We start from the raw sequence: 17,145 nt of genomic DNA, 5'->3' as shown, positions 1-17,145 counted from the left end.
AATATGTAAATATCACGGTCACACGCACTTGACTTTTTTCGTCGCTATTGTAAAAGTCAAGTGAGTGTAACGGTGATATTGAAATATGTCAAATTTCATCTAAATCGGTCAAGCATAAAAAGCCAGCCAGAGACAGTAGGGATACTAAGAATAGTAATATTAGGGATAATAGATATTAGTAGGGATTATGTGTAAAATCCAAACTTTCCGATATTAGATGCCTGAAAGTTTCGAAATTATCGGACCATGATTGGTACGAGTAACTGATTAAGTAATTAATATCGTCTTTTGGCAATAAAAGGTCTCGTTGGATCTCATCTCTGCTTTCAGGGTCAAAAAGCATTTTGTTCAATTAAAACCCGAATTTCTAGTAACACTAATATAATTATCATGATTTTTCCATTATATTTCTTTATTGTAGGAACATTGCGTTTATACACTTTATTTAAATTAGGCTTGGGTCTTTTGACGTGATAACGTCTTATAAATTCATGAACACCGGTAGCCTGCACGAAAAAGTGTCAAGAGCGACTCGAATTGTCGACTGCCAGCGTATTTCGTATCGGCTTGACTCCTTGGCGCAGCGTAGAGATTTTGTATCGCATGTATAACGGGGAATGCTCCGAGGAATTGATCGGATTAATCCCTGCCGCTTCTTTTTGCCATCGCGCCCTACGCGAAAACATTTCCATCCTCACCGCTTAGATGGTTGGCAGTCCTCAACTGTGCGTTTCTCCAGAAACTTCCTGCCTCGCACAGCTAAACTGTGGAATGAACTGTCGCCTGCGGACCGATACGACCTTCTAGAAAAGAGCGTACTCCCATCTTACGAGCCGGCAACGCACTTGCAACCCCTGTGGTGTTGCAGGTTTCCATGGGCGGCGGTAATCCCTTACCATCAGGTGACCCGTCTGCTCTTTTGCCTCCTGTATCATAAAAAAAAACTTTGTGGACAGATATCTATGGTAACGTTACGGCCGCGTTGTGGACAGATCTCCATGGTAACTCCTTCTTTGTATTATACAAAATAATGATAATTCAGTGATAATAATTCACGCCGGATCAGCTTCTCTCCCTATACCAAGCACAGGTCCGCTCGAGCATGAAATACTGCTGCCACCTATGGGACGGTTCCGCCAAATATAAGCTGGCGGCCCTGGACTCGATAGAGCGCCGGGCTCATAGACTTTTTGGCGATGACCCATCTATCAAGTCAAAATTACAGAGCCTTGAGCATCGCCGTCGAGTCGCTAGCCTATCGGTGTTCTATCGGATACATTTCGGGGAGTACGCACAGGAACTGCACGATCTGATCCCACCTTCCCCTTTCCATCATCGGACATCCAGGCATGGGGAGCGAATGCACCCGTTCGTGGTAAACATTCCATTTGTTCGCACTAAACGGTTTCCCTCCTCTTTTTTGTTACGGACGGCTAAAGAATGGAATGCGCTCCCGCCATCTGTATTCCCCGATAAATATGACCTCGGTCTCTTTAAAGCAAGAGTGAATAGGCTACTACTGAACCGGTGAGCGCCATCTTAGGCCCTGTCTTCACTTTCCATCAGGCGTGACTAGAGCCAAACGCCGATCAGTTTTTAATAAAAAAAAAGAATTCATAAATAAAAGTACCTATGCAATTTTTCATCAATGTTTTCTTATGACGTTAACACGCTAAACCGATTTTACAGACAACGATTTTTTTAAATACAATAAGAGAAACGATCGTACATACTATTCTAAGATAGGAACTCAAAATATATCAGCCAAACAACCAAAGTTCGTTGCACTCTGGTATATTAGGGTGTCGTCACAGATTTTATTACTGCCGACTACCTGGATGTTAATGGCCTTGGAGGCGTATTCTGATTATAATAACAGGTTACGAATTTGATCTGGATTTGTTATAGATATCATCTGTCAGAAAAGTGACGTTTCTGGTGGAAGAAATATCACTTTTAACACTGGCAGATTTGCCTTAACAAATCTAGATCAAATGTATGACCTGTTATTACAATCAGAATACGCCTCCTGGCTAATGTCACTAATCAGTGCTGTATGTTGATTTCGGACTTATCGCTCTTATGGTGGTGTTCCGTAATTACCTTCCTTATCTTTTAATGGATGAATACTTAAAATAGATTCGACTTTAAGGTGGCATGGCACTAGGATGGCGTAGTAGTAGTTATTTGCGCCTGACCCGAACGTTAGTTTCAGATTGATGTATTGTAGGTACTACATTATTTTCTTGTTTATCCGAGCCTATATAGGTAAAGGTAGGTTTAGGCTTTTAGGAAAAAAAAATGCAAAGTCAGAGCTGATTTTGCGATTTAATTGACTATAGAGGCTAATTAATTAAATCGTGTATCGAGTTCCATAGATTTGTAAAACATTTCGGTAGCAAACAAGCATACGGCACGCCTTGTGGTAAGCAGTATTTTTAAATAAATTGTTGCCTTTTCAAGAAGTTAATTTTTCCAACACATATTATTATTTCCCCTTACTCTGAACCTACTTCACCTTTACTTATTTTTAGGGTTCCGTAACCAAACGTAGGCAAAACAGAACTCTTATAATTTCGTCATGTCCGTCTGTCCGTATGTCACAGCCATTTTTAGGGTTCCGTAATAAGGTAATGGCAAAAAGATGTATTATATGAACCGCATTAAGATTTTTACACAAAAATAGAAAAAAAAAACAATAAATTTTGGGGGTTCCCCATACTTAGAACTGCAACTCAAAAAATCTTTTTTTAACAAACCCATACGTGTGGGGTATCTATGGATAGTTATTTAAAAATGATATTGAGGTTTCTAATATCATTTTTTTCTAAACTGAATAGATTGCGCGAGAGACACTTCCAAAGTGGTAAAATGTGTGCCCCCCCCCCCCCTGTAACCTCTAAAATAACAGAATGAAAAATCTAAAAAAATATATTTAATATACATTGCCATACAAACTTCCACCGAAAATTGGTTTGAACGAGATCTAGTAAGTAGTTTTTTTTAATACGTCATAAATGGTACGGAACCCTTCATGGGCGAGTCCGACTCGCACTTGGCCGCTTTTTCTTAAATATTATAAGCTAAGTATATTTGAATGAAATTTGGAACATGTAGGTGTATTGGCCGGGTGCAAAGGGCTTGGCGGGAAAGCAAAAACAATCGCAGCGCTTGATGTGGCCAAAAATGGCGAAAACCTTCGCGATGTTTCGGTACTTCTTAGTTCGTATGTTAGCGATAAACTCAAAAACTACTAAACGGATTTTCATGTGCTTTTCACTTATCAATAGAGTGATTATTAAGGAATATTAATATAATGTAATTTGTTAAGGTTTTGTGTAAACTGGTTGAACTGCTGACTAATGATGTCCTGTGCTAGGAGCTTTAATCGAAAACGTTGCCCAATCTCTTGCCAAGTCTCTCTTTTATTGGTCTACAAAAAAGTCCGCCATGGTATATATTTATCTTTTAAGGATAACTTACTATACCCATTCTTAACTTCAAAAAAAGATCTACCATCAGGTACCATCAGCCGGGCCGTATTCTTGTTTGCCACCGGCGTGGTATAAAAAAATAAATATAAAGAACGTAACGGCTACACATTTTATCTATCATATGGCAACACAGATTTATTGTACTAACATTATATGATGATAATTATAATAGTTGTTGACAGTTGTTGAAAGACCGTCAAAAGCATACTTTTAGCGCGTAGGGCCGATAGAGTTAGACCAAGCTAAGTTGGTAGCGATTTTGATACACCCTGTGCACGTGTTATTTTGAACGTCAATCTTCTATGAAATTATGAATTATCTCCTCAACTTCATTCTATCGTCTGGCAAGTCAAGCGTATGGCCGACAAACGAGATAACATAGTCGTAATGTAGATATAAGTTGCTGTTTAAAATCTATAAAAAGAAAAACGTTTTTATAATTGAAAGCATCATAGGTATTGCCTAGAAGAAGATCACGAGGTGTGCTATCAAAACATAATAAAAGTTACATTTTTTTTCCTTTAATTTGTAACAAAAGAACAACGAAGATAATTGACATAATAATATTGAATATACAGATAATTCTTACTATTTCCAGTAAAGCTAAAAACCAAATGTGCTTTACATTAGAAACGAATAGATTTCGAGCAGTAACCTGCATTATAAAAAAATAATTTTATAATGCAGGTTACTGCGTGTGCTTAATAGAATAATCTTTATTTTGTTGCGCTTATTATTCGTGAGCGCCTACAAAGTTGCCAACGCTAGGCGGCGCTGCCATCGTGCACCCGGCCAATTATGCACATTCTTTCATTTAGAAGTTAAATAAAAAATAGAAGGAAGCATTCCATAAATATGTAACTAAAATTGAAAAAAAATCAACGTGTGGAACATCATTGGATACTTGGATAGGTCTTTAAACAGAACTTTAAGGTTTCTCAATAAGTTTTTTATTAATTGAAAACTTTTGAAAATAGTCACGCGATAAGTCATAAAATCTGTCCCGTCTTCTAATTTTAAACCGAGCGTTCAAAAATTTTAGGAAAATATATATATAGGTAGCTTAATAAAACCTTTCCATGAAAATTGTTTAGAAATATTAATGAGTTCTAAGCTTACTTACACTTAGAAAAAAAAACAATTTAAAACAATTGAAATTGCATTAACGTTTAATGTTTTAGTATGCGCCTATAGAACAAAACAGTAAATTTTACTGTTTTGAGTAGCTAAAATGTAATCAAATGACTGTTCTTTATTTTCATCGTTTTTATTACAAGCTTTTATTTAGTTTCACCTGTCCCGTTGTCTGTCGGTCTGTAATCAAATCTTGCAAGTTAAATTTGACCCACTTCCCGGTTTCCAATGAAGCTGAAAATTTGCATACATACTCGTATGTAAGTCGGGTGACAATAGTATGGAACCATGGAGCTGATCTGATGATGGAGACATGAGGTAGCCACAGGAACTTTGTGATAAAACAACGCAATCTAATTGTGTTTGGGGTTTTTAGAATTGTCTGTCTGAGTATTAGTTGCCTGTGGAAAGAAAGGTACAGTCAGCGATAAAAGCTTGGACCATAAATGAAATTTTAGACAAAAACTTATTTCAATATATAGAAATTCTGAAACATTTAACGTTACTGTTTCGTATTTAACTGTATTTCAAACATTTGTTGATAATGTATAAAGCATCTGGGGGCACGGCAGTGCCCCCACCAAGTCGAGCAAAAAAAAAGCATCACGGCCGTACCATCCTTTTCTCGAAGCAATTCAGACCAATTTCGACCCCCTGTAACTTCGTTGTGGATAAAACTAGAAGACTGAAATTTTCAGTAACCATGCAGGCATTGTAAAGACACGGTATATTTCAAATTTCATTCAATTTGAACTAGTATTTTAAGAATTATAACGGGTCAAATTTCTTAATTTTGTCACTCACTGACTCACCGATCATCAAAATTCTAAGGCACTTCTAGCAGACCTAGAAGCTTCAAATTTGGAATATAAGTAGTGTTTGGTGTATGAATCAAGGAAAAACTAAAAAATCTAGAAAAGACCGCAAAGAAAATTAAGCCCATACAGCCAAGTCTTCAGTTAAATTGTTCAACATTGGCTTTATTCGTAACGATGTTTTATTTATGTTTTACGGCAGTTATTATTATTGCGTGCGAAGCCGCGGGTTTAAGCTAGTCCCATATAAATATAGGCGCATGGTAGTGCCCCTGCCAAATCGAGCAAAAAATGGGTATTCCCGTCATGAAAAAAAGTTCATAAGTCAGAGAGAGGGCTTTAAGAAAAATCGTTGCTGGTAGATATACATATATACAATAAGTAGAAGGTACCGAAAAGGAAAAAAGTAGAACTGTCTACAAAATACAAAAAGACATGAGATCCCATCAAAAACAATACTTGTCAAAAAAACTAAGTCTCGCAACTCAGTTGTTCTGCGGTAAAAAGTTGTGAGATCCATGTAATAGCAAGTCGGTTATTAATTTATTCAGTCTCTACTTAAGCGACTTTCTGTCTTAATACGTCCAGTCTCTAAGACCACGATCGTGGTCCATAACAATTGAAAATCAATTGTGTCTGGAATCTCCGTACTCGAAGCATTAAGTTGTTACGTAATAATTAACAGTATCTTATAGTGACGCATATCAATATTAAAATTCTTTAATGTTTTATATAAATATATTGAGACACAATTGATTTTCAATTGTTATGGACCACGATCGTGGTCTTAGAGACTGGACGTATTAAGACAGAAAGTCGCTTAAGTAGAGACTGAATAAATTAATAACCGACTTGGTATTACATGGATCTCACAACTTTTTACCGCAGAACAACTGAGTTGCGAGACTTGGTTTTTTTGACAAGTATTGTTTTTGAAGGGATTAAATTTTAATGAAAATCACTTAAATGTGTGCTCGATAGTACACATTTTTTTCAGTGTATTTCTCTATGATATTAATTACCATAAAACCTTACGACATTGTCCGCTTTTTGAGATCTTTTACCTTTCTTTTTAGTTTAGTGTTCCGTATTGTATACATTATTTATCTGTGGAACTCACACATTGACATACTTTTCTTTGTGTAAGTGAGAAGACTACAATGAAATTAAGTTTCAGTACTCTAGAACCTGGATCTTAAACAGGTTGACATAAAAAAGAAAGCAAAAAAAGCGAAATTGCCCACATTTGCATGCATTGTCTTAACTTTAGAATTATCAATTTTATGGTCATGACTCTGAAAGAATATAATTTAATAGGTATGGCAAAAAACTTATCGTATTGAAAATCTTCTTAATATTTCACCTCTAAGTAACATGTGGGCAAAGCCTTCAAAAAATTGTGAAACATTGATACAAATTCCTAAGTATGGTAGGGTTCTTAATATGTCAACATAACAAAATGAATATGGCATGTTTTGGGAGTTTTTATTTTTACTTTAAAATCTTTAAATACCGTTTGTGTGGAAAATGCCTACCCCTCAAGTCAATCTATCTATATATAAATGCGTGTGTAATTCCAGACTGACTCATCAACGCAGAGCTGAAACTACAAATGCTAGAAAGTTGAAATTTGCACATCACATTACATTTATAATGTGTGCAAGAGGTAAGAAGCGATTCTGGGAAATTCAATCCATATAGGGGCTTAAAAGGGGATGAAAGTTTGTATGGAGTTCAAGTTTTATTTCAAGCTAGGAACTTGATACTTTGTAGAAACGTAGTATATTAAAATAGAAGAAAACTCATTTGAGCGTTTAGAAAAGTAAGTAAGAAACTTCATAGTCACAACAACCAAATCTCATGTGTTGTATAACCATTAGACATCCCTACTGCTATCTTTTGCTGCATGATGCTCATGTAGAATCTCTCGCTCGTATAACCACCAACATACAAATCCACGCGTACGAAGTCGCGGGAAATAGCTATTGTAACATACGAGTGATAACCTTAAGGGTAGAATTGGGCTGGGAAAAATCGTAAAATGTCGTAGGTACCCAAATATGTTTATGGCATTGCCTATGACCATAATTATAAAAGTAATACAAATGAGGTGTTGAGATTTCGTCTACGTCGTTTGTAAACTGCATTAAAGTTACAATTAAAATTAGGTACATAGGTGTACCTACTTTCCTAGACCGATATCCTACCACCAAAGTTTTTAGGTCCTCTTTGGCCCACCAAATAACACATTCGCACTCACAGCCGGCTCACGCGTGATTAAAGTTTAAACGTGTAACTTGTGAACTTGTATGTGTTTTAACCAGGGCTATCATTTTGATGTCAACTTTTAGCCGATATTGTGTACTATCATTTAACAATAAAAAAAGTACAGGGCAATGACCTCGTTTTCGAAAAAAAAATGAAATGTGAAAAAAAGTAAATTTTTGATGACAATTTTTATCTTTGTTATTAATTATCGTGTAATTGTGGATAATTCTCTAAGTAACATTTATGCCCTAACTCATAAGCTATTGAATGATTATTATTATTTTTAATTGCGATAGGTAAATGGATAGATAATGAGACATTAACCAAGTGCAGTCGTGTTAGGCGCCATAAAACTTAGAAAGGGTGCACTTTTAAAATGGTTGAGAAAAAACATAGGTATAGGGGGTGATTTGTCGATAAAATCCATCGTACTATACGTGGTTAACGGCTCCACTATACATGCACAAACACATTGTATGCCTACTCGTACTACTTTCAGTTTCAAAACCCAAGACACGATATTACAGCAACTGCGTATGTGTTTCGTAACATTATTTATTATTATACGTTAATTTACAACTAAAACAAATAAATCGAACATATGCTAACACAAAACAACTTAAAACTAAAAACTAAATATCTCTCCCCCAAATCACTTCCTTCCGGCATGGTCGCAAGAACGCTGGCGGCGTTATCCCTCTGCACCGCCAGGCTTAGCCTCTGGGCAAAGAAAGCGCCAGCCCTATGATCGCCCGAGATGCCTATCAGCCGAACTGACACTTCTCTGACAAAATTTTTGGTGTCGGACGACCACGGGCCTAGCGTTTCCATTGCAAGCGCCGCAAACTCATACTCATTCGACAAGAACGCGTATTTGCGGCGCTTGGCGGTCTGGGCCTGGTCCACAGCAGTCCCAGGCTTCCGAGCCGACCCTTCCACGTAAGACGGAGCCAGCGTGTCAACGCAGGTGGCGTCCCACCTTATGTATGTATGTGTTTTGATTTAATTAGAAAACTAAACTCTTGTAAACAGTACTCGTTCACTAGAACTTTGTTTTTAAAATGATACTACGTGGTGAACTTCGCAGATCAAAGATTGCAACATTTTATTATAGCTACCTGTTTTGAATAATAAGTATGTAGTACAGAACTTATACTCTTTATGTGACTTACCTTAGGAACCTTAGGTTAACTAGTTAAGTAGGCCTATATGATTAATCTACATAAATAGTTAACCTAGTCCCTTGAATAGTCCCACGACTAACCGCATGTCAATGTGATTTGGTACACTGAGTTTGATGGCTTCTACTTTGATACTAAACCTGTCTAATTGTTTAACACTAAACTCGAAATGAAGCAGAATTCACGAGAGATTACGGAGAAGGGTTGTACTCATTTATTTTCTTAGAATCAAGGTCAAGGTTATACTGTAATCCTGTGACCCTAATCTCATTGAAAGGTTTTGACAGACCCTTTTGTACATCTTTTATTCAACGGGGTATTTTAATTGCAGGTCGGCAAAAGCTTGGTAAGGGCTTTGGCGTGAATTCGTTTGAATTAGTATTTTTATTCACAAAGCCAAATTAAACTTAATCTCATTTTTCCAAGATTGTCATACAAAAAGTAAAATAACAAATTAAAAAAATCTTTTTATTTCTTGCAGGTAGAATACGATGTCAGCATATATTGAAAGGAATATACATAATTATGGTAGCTAAAATGTCATTTTTACATGAGCTAAATTAAAATTACACACTAAGTAAGAAACTCTTCTCGGGTAAAGGCCCCCAGAGAGAGCCAGTTAGAACTGTCTTGTGCTAAGTCCACTTTGGGCCACAGATTATTGCAATGTCGTCCGACCATCGCATGTAAGGTCTTCCTTCTTTGCGTTTGCATATTAGTCCGGGCCACATAGTCATCAGGTTTGTCCATATTTTGTCTACTTCCATTTCAACTTTGCTGCATAATTTAGTGCGTCTACCACATTTGTTTTTTTCCTAATAGGTGTATGTTTAATTTTTTGTATTTTCTTTATATTTGTAATAATCCATGCTTCTCTGACAAGTTTTTATTTTGTTCTTTACATTATTCGAGAATTTCTAAGTTTGTGAACCATGTGTGATGGGAGCAGACACGTATACATATTAATTTCTCTTTTAAAATTAATCGGTAATTTACTTTCGAATACTTCTTTATGACTTCAAAATGTATTCCACGCAACCTATCCTTCTCTCTTCTCTCAATTGTTACTTCTGTCCCAATAAATTTGTTTGCCAAGGTAAATGATTTCATTTAGGTATGTACCCGAGACAGAATTGTTTCGATACCTGAAGTGGAATTTTACTGCTATTTGGCACGATTTTTGTCTTATTAAATTGATTTTAAGTCCTGTCTCTCTGCTAGCTGTCTGTAAAGTACGTATCATGTTATGTATTTCCGAGAACCTTTCAGAAACGTGCAGGATGATATCAACAAATCTAAGGTGGTGAAGATATTTGCCATTGAAGGCCTGTGCACATCGGGTGCATGTGCGTTGCGTGCACGTGCACGTGCGTGTTGTAATATACAGATCCATATTAGAGACGACACACCACTTGCGTGACGTGTGCGTGCGCGGCTCTAACATTTTAGTGCACTTTCAAGTCACTGATTGGTTCAAACTCAACCAATCTCAGGGCACCAAGTTCATTAAGTAATTTAATACGAAATTGTTCAATACATGAAACTTACAATATTACGAAGCTAGCTGAAGTTGAGAAACAACAAGAACAATTTTAACAAGGGCTCCTCATAAAACGACTTAATACTAAGTAACTAAACTGTATAAGCAATACTTGCAAAATGATTTACTTGCATATTAAACAATTTAGAGGAGGACATTTTAACATAAGCATAAACTTTGTATTAGCTCTAGTTTGGCCAGGGACTGTCAGGTCAATTCGAACGTGCACCTGACAACAAACCGATATTTCAATCACATTCGAATCATATCAGCAACGGTATCATGGTCGTGTTTTTGTCACTTGTCATATCATGCATCACTTTCACACTCACATATTTGTTAGAGCGTGACAGGTATGGTGACAAATGATAGACAGCCGTCCATCTTAGCCCTGCAGTTAGCTGTCATTTGCACGGGCCTATCGCTCGCACTAATACATGTACGGACAAGTCAGAGCAAAATGGAAGCGCGAAAGACAGGAAACTGATATTATTAATTTATTGTTTTAATAAAAGGAGAAAACATATAAGTACATAATCTAACATGTTTAGATATTTTGTTTAGATAAACATGTTAGTGGCCTCACTTGTTATCCGGATCCTATGTATGCCCTAACTGACTAAAAACTTAGGAACTTGAAACGTCGTAAAAAGGTATTTTATTGAAATACAATAAATATGTTAAACAATAATGGCCCTAAGTTAGACCCCTATGGTATACCAGTATTAGAATATTACACAAAAAAAGTAATATCAGCATTTAGAAAATGCATCCCGTAAGGGGGTTGAAAAGGGGTTGAAAGTTTGTATCAGGTGCAAATACTTTGAAACTTCTTAGAGAGACATAATATAAGAAAACAAGAAAAGTGATTTCAGCGTTTTTGAAAATTTGTCTCCAAACAGGGTGAAAAAGGGGTTAAAAATTTGTATTGGGATTGAAACTTTGTAAAATAAAATGGCATGTCATTAAAATACACGGAAAACAATTTCGACGTTCATGATAATTCATTCTCCAAGGGTTTGAAAAAAGGAGTTGAAAGTTTGTACCGGGTGCGAATACTTTTTGAGTGCGAGATTATGACAGAGAAATGTCATGCTTTGTAAAATTATTAACAAATTATAGATAGATAGATAGATAGATAAATCATTTATTTGGCAGCTGCAAAAACACACAATATAAAGTTTAAATCATCATAAAGAACACAAATTATTACAGGAACAAAATAAAAATAGCACAAAAGAAAATTGAGACAACAAAATAGGCATAATTAATAAACAATAAAATAAAATAAAAGTACCTACCTACATACTGTGTGCGTTGCAGCAGGACAAAAGGGTCACGGCTCAGTGATACTCTTCACCAGGGGTCGTACAAAAAGTGCGGATGACGTCAAACCACTTATAGGATGATTTCAAATAGTATTTTTGATTTTCATAAACAATTATCACTTATCATTTATCAACCTCTTTATTAAACGATATCGCCACTTGAAATGAGTAAGTACGTTTTTGACTGACACATTGTCAATCAGATGATCAATAAATTGACTTCGTTATTGTTTAGCTGTTGTCTTCACGATTATATTTAGCTAAAATTTATATTTACTAATGTATAAGAAAACGCTCTAAAATGTCATCTTTACTCGAATATTGTGGCAATTTTCCGTTTTTGGAGGTACGTGACAAACACTTATACTGCTCTTACTGTAACCAAGATATACCAACGAAGGTAAGCAATATTAAAAGACATTTGGAGACAACCATCCGACATGTTGGAAACGTAGAAAAAAAAGGGCAAAGTGAATTTAATATGAACCTTACAAATTTTATGATGTCAGCAAACATAACATCAAATTATCTTTTTTTTATTTTTACTAATCTTACCTACTGTTCCTACTTTTGACTATTAAACCTATTTATCTGAGGATCCCAAAGACTTTTCTAACTAATTTCAAATAATTATACATTATGGTAACAAGTTTCGTGAAATTTATTTTATTCACTACATCACCCTACCACCTGTATTATTAATTCCATGGATTAATTTACGATTATTTTGTTACTTCATTAATACTACTTTGTTACTACATGTCACACGGAAGTTTAAATACAAACTGAAACATCATCCTGTGTGCAAGATTACGTCATTTTTACGTCATCCGCACTTTTTGTCCGACCCCTGCTCTTCACTCTTTCGAGTAAAGCACTGGTTTTCTGCTGGAACCCAGGTCATAGCAGATGTATAAAATGAGGGTATGTGTGTGTTACATGTTTATAATATATAAGTCGTATGTGATAATAAATAAGTCGGCAGGGGTGTGAACAGTGTGTCTGCCTGCCATCTCCACCATATTAGATTCTGAAATCTGCGACCAAAAAGCCGTATGGAAGACCAGCGGTTTGTTTATCGAGGAGAATCTTTTTAAAACTATGTTTAAATTTTTTTTTTTTTTTTTACATGGATACATGGGTGACTTGCAATTTATAACACCGAAGAGAAGACAGGCAAGGTGTAAATGTCTGCGTGATACCATATTCAAAGTCGAAGACTTGTTCAAAAACGGCGTGATATGGCTCCTTGGAGGAATTGTGTAGCAATATCGATGACACGCATTTTGAACTCACTGTATTAGTCGACGAGTTTTCTGTTGCAGACGAGGCCCGTACACCACATCGCCGTAGTTCAACTTTGACAGTATGAGCGATTCGCATAAGGTCAAGCGAACTTTTTCGTTTAGAAGGTTTCTTACTTGATACAAAATTTTCAGTCTAAAAAAACAAGATTTGGCTAACTCTGCTACGTGTTTTTCAAACCTTAACTGGTTGCCCATTATTATACCAAGATTTCTAGCCTCTTCTACTCTCTCTATCAATGAGCCTCCCACCTTATGAACCCTACTGCTATCTTTTACTACACAGTGCTATATGCTCATGTAGAATATATAAGTAACAACAAACATACAAATCTACGTACACGAAGTTGCGGGCAACAGCTAATATTAAATATACGCGTGAATGCCAAATTCCTTCTCGGGGTCCGCAGAATTATTGCGTTTCGTGCTAACACCAGATGTCGTTACTGCATGTTTATGAGTTTGTGCACCTTGGTATTAACGTTTTGCTTTTTCGTCTGCCCTATAGGAAAGTTATATCGATTGCAATGGGGTTGGGGAAGCGTTTACCTATTATCACTTTTGCATATTTTCCTAGGGATTTGAAAAAATATGTTGTCTGGCAACTATACAACTACGTAAGTTAAGTACATCAATTTGTGTAGGTAGTTGTTATCTTTGCCTTTTATCCTAAAATATTAGTAATGAGAACTTTGTTGCCAAGAATTGAAGAAGTGATGTCTTATTTATATAAACGATAAATTGAGAAACTCAGAGCTGATACGGCATGGGTAATTATTATATTTTTATAGTTCGATGTCTTCTTAACAATAATCTTGTCCCTTAAATATACATTGTGTCCTGTCGCAACGTGACACTTATGCACGTATTCAATAATAATTATTATAAAACCTACGAAATACATCAATATTGTTTTTCTACTCATCGACTGTAATGGCTGAATTAAGATTTCGTATAGCAAACTATAATTGCGTACGTTTCATGTATGGGCTCCCAACTCAACTTTATAATTTCTCTCGATACGCTGTAGTCAACTATAATAGTACATTACGATACAAGTGCGAAAAATAGGAAATTCGAAACGAGTGGCGATAAATTAAAACACGACCGAAGGGAGTGTTTTAAATCGACACGAGTTGCGAATTACCTATTCGCACATGTATCGTACAACGTTTTACAGTACATATGGCCCTTTAAATGTTCGACACAGTAACGTAATATGCTACTTCTCGCACTAGTGCTATAAAGTAGCCCCATATGTACTGTAAAATAAATTGCCAATCACGTTCCGCTGCGCTCCCATAGAACGGGGGACGGGCGGACGGAGGCTCGTGCGTTTATTTATGTCTTTTTGTCTACTTATATACTCAGCAAGCTTCGTTGCCTAAACACGGTACTCGACTGAAAAGCTCTCTATTATATCACGATTGTATAAAATACTATTTTCTACTCACTCACTGTAATGGTTGAATTAAGATTTCGTATACCAAACTATAATTCCTGTATGGGCTCCCAACTCAACTATAATATTCATTTCGATACGCTGTAGTCAACTTTAAAAAAAATGACCAATCACGTGCCGCCGCGCTTCTATAGAAAAGACTAAACGGGCGCGGTGCGGGAGTATATAGTCGCGTGTTTATGTCTTTTGTACTACATTTTTGTCTCCTGAGATACTTACCAGCAGGCTTCATTACCTAAACACGGTAGTCGACTGAAAAACTATCTGTTATATCACGATTGTATAAAATACTATTCAACTTTGCTACATAATTACTTCTTTCAACACGATGTAACCATTTTCATATCAAGTAAGTGTGGACTGAACTCCAGAAAGTATCTTTTAACTGTGTATTGAGCAGGTCCAACAAAAAAGAGCACTAAACGACCCCTTCACAAGGTAAATTGCATTTTTCACAGTTTTCTTTTTCACAACCATGACTACGATAATACGACTTGTGCTCCATTTGACCTTTTCAAAATGAACTAATCTGTCTGCACATCTGTGGTCACAATCAGAATAATATTTGGTGAGCCCACATCCATTGCCCTGATTTGACAGTGACGCGGCTATTATCTTATGGGAGGATACTCGTGCGTTGTAAATTACTTGTATATTTCATTATTGCCATTTTGCAAAACTTAAATTTATCAACATGACGTACCTACGAGTACATTTTCAATAAATAAAAGAAAACTAGGTACCCCTGTAAAGTTCGTATTTGCAATTGCGTAATTTATGGTCTGTGGAGGTTCAATATCTAAGTTATAAATATCAAAGGCGACACTGGACATACCACAGTAGAAAAAGGTCTTAAATCGTTTTAATAGGAGACCAGTCTTCTACAACGATATTGCATTTTCTCTTTCATGATTCATGCTCCATTGCCCACTTGTCATCAGTATTTACTACCACTTGGTAATGAAAGACAAAACGAATAAAAGCCACCATCGAGTTGAATTGAAACCACGTTTCCTTTTCAACGTTATCGGTTAAAGTATTAGTCTGTCACGGTCCCGTTAATAATTGCATAAAACGTGCCGTATTTAAATTGTCGTCAATAAAATTTGGACCATTTATAGTGCATCCATGAATTGCTACCTAAACGGAGTAAAGCGGTACAGATGAGCCGTTTGTCTCGTAAGAAAGTGGATTCATTCGTCCATATCACATTACTAGTACTCACAAAGATTAGTTTTAATTTTAGTGGCATTGTCTCAAAAACTGATCACGATTGTCTCGTGGAACATGGCTTGTACTTTGAGAAAATTATAGAATGTTTTTTTTTTCTATTTTTTAAGACTTTTGTACTGTTCGGTGATTAACCTTGGGGTTACGACCGATCTACTTTTCAGGTGCTGGTCGTAGGTCGTTGCTGAAAACGACGCATGATTCGTTCTTGCAACGCCAGTCTAACATTAAATGCCGCCCCCGGGCCGTCTGCAGCTTGTACTGCTCCAGTCACTGGATCGTTGTTCCGCACGCGTTGCACGCCATTGATGATGTCTCGGCCGTTGGCTGGATGCCTTCGTTCAGGACATCGTTCGCGGTGCAACTTTAGAGCTCGGTGTGCGTTCCCTCTAGGTTCACCGTAAGAATCCTTTCTGTAGCTACTGTAGAATCATTTCACACAATTCGTGAATCGTAATTTGTTCTTGGCATTTTGGATTACTAATAATTTCTGTTTTGCTTTCTTGACATTGTCAACGTACCGTAACGTACAACGTAAATATTTTTATAATAATCAAATCGAGTCAGTGTGACTAGACTTAAATCGACCGGGATATGAACCCACACCGCAGATATGATGATATGAATCATTCAAAACTGTTTGAAGCAGTGTGGTCAATTTATGGTAGTTTGCGATAGTAATTACAAATAGGGTTTCAAAAATAAAGGCTATGGTCAATACACTAAGAAAAAGATATTAAGATTAGCTAAATCTCTCCCCATTTTCAAAAATCAGCTGAAACTATACTTTCTATCTCTACCTTAAGTTGCCATTTATATATTGTATATGTGTAAGTATAAATAAATATATATATATTGTATTATATTATATTGTATATTTATTAGTATATTAGGTAATGTTTTAATACTTATATAAGTAGTATGTGTGTTTGTATTTAATAGTCTCCATATTTAGCTCCTTGCACTACCTGTTGACTTTTGTATGAGTTCGAAATTTCCTGCTAAGGTTGTCTGGAAGAGATCGCTTTTTAGCGATAAGACCGCCTGTTGTTACCTGGTTCTATTTTCCTTTAAAATTCATTTGTAGTTTTACATGTATGTAAAATGTATAATTGTTGGTGCAATAAAGAATATTTACTTACTTACTTACTTACTTACTACTAGATAGGTACTACTGCAGATCTAAAGATACTGTCCAAATGCTCGGTACCAAGACATCTTACGACTGTATAGCGACAATAACGCAATGTGAAAATTTAAGCACTATGACCACTGTATAATAACTGTGGATACTTTAAGGAATCTTTGTTTTAGTTTTTTGCTTTAGTTACAGGCCCCACCCTGAATAAGTTTGCTTCTGCATATTATAATTTATTTATGTTACTGTGT

Source organism: Cydia pomonella, chromosome 3 (genome assembly GCF_033807575.1).
Source record: "Cydia pomonella isolate Wapato2018A chromosome 3, ilCydPomo1, whole genome shotgun sequence".
Taxonomy (NCBI): Eukaryota; Metazoa; Arthropoda; class Insecta; order Lepidoptera; family Tortricidae; genus Cydia; species Cydia pomonella.
Note: the sequence above shows the minus strand (reverse complement) of the source record.